We start from the raw sequence: 1,539 nt of genomic DNA, 5'->3' as shown, positions 1-1,539 counted from the left end.
ATGGACGTCCACTGCGGTCTTCACTTTCAACATTCGTTCTGCCTTCACTAAACATTTTATGCCAAAGAAAACTTGAGCTCTTGACATAACCTCCTCTCCAAAAGCCTTCTGAAGCTTACCGTAAGTTTTCGTCGCGTTTTAACCCAATTTAACGCAAAAAGAAATGGTATACTGTTGCTCAATATTATGCGGTTTCATTTCCGTGACGAGAGACACAAACACGTGCTAACTTATTACAGCACAACTTACGACTGAGCAGTTGCATCGATGTTCTGCTTGGACTAGAAGCACCTTATAGACTAAGGTCAATGATATTGTGCCTACGCAAGCCTGCAGGGTTGCCACATCTTGCAAAGAAAATCAGTCTCATTACTTTATTGTCGCACCTCGTATTGACATTTATCTTAGTGTAATAAAATTATATTAATACTATTTGCTTGAATTTTTGACTAGCTTCCTAGGCGCCCTATATTAGACCAATTGGCATGACAACAAAATCGACACGTTTCACATCAATACGAAATGTATTCATGATGTATGGAACAAGTATTAATGTAGTGTAATATAATGTCATGTAAAGTGTGCGAGGGGAGCAAGCCAGAGCGGTTGCTCCAGTGTTAAAGCACTGTTGATTCTGCATCTGACAACACGCAGACACTGATAAGGTGTTCGTCGGCTTTGGGGAAGATACGAGGACTACAGCGCAGCAAGGTGTTTGCTGTTGTGCTGAAACTGCCTGCGCTATTATCCTACAGTTTAGCTCGTGGATTCTGTAACACTCTCCAGAGGCTAAATTCCTCTTTACAGGATTCCTCGTATAACTCAACATCATAGCTGGAGCAACTCAGCATCACAGCAAAATATATGAATAAAAAAAGTCTGTTGCACTCTATAGTAGTCAGTGTAGTTGTGGTTGCTGTAGTCTTCAGACCGACGTCTGGTTTGGTGCAGCTCTCCGACCCTGTGCCAGCCACTTCATCCCCGAATAACTGCTGTGCAACTTACATCATCTGAATCTGCTTACAGTATTCATCCCTTGGTCTCCATCTACAGTGTTTATTGGCCACACGTCCCTCCATGCGGGTCACCTGACCGCTTGTTTTAACCGAGTTGCGACATTTTGTTTTTCCTTAGTTCTGTTCAGTAGCTCCTCAATAGTTAATCGATCTACCCACCATCCGCTTTCTCCTGTAGAATCACATTGCAATAGCTTCTATTGTCTTCTTGCCTGAACTGTCATATCGTCCACGTTTCACAACCCTACAGGTTACACTCAAGACAAAACCTCCAGAGAAGACTTCGTAACACTTGAATCTATAAAAATGGTAGAAATGACATCTGAAGTCATCAGTCCCCAAGAACTTAGAACTACTTAAACCTAACTAACCTAAGAACATCAAACACATCCATGCCCGAGGCAGGATTCGAACCTGCGACCGTAGCGGTCGCGCGGTTCCAGACTGAAGCGCCTAGAACCACTCGGCCACACCGGCCGGCACTTGAATCTATATTCTATGTTAATAAATTCCTCTCTGTCAT

Source organism: Schistocerca nitens, chromosome 10, assembly GCF_023898315.1.
Source record: "Schistocerca nitens isolate TAMUIC-IGC-003100 chromosome 10, iqSchNite1.1, whole genome shotgun sequence".
Lineage (NCBI taxonomy): Eukaryota > Metazoa > Arthropoda > Insecta > Orthoptera > Acrididae > Schistocerca > Schistocerca nitens.
This window is presented reverse-complemented; position numbering follows the sequence as displayed.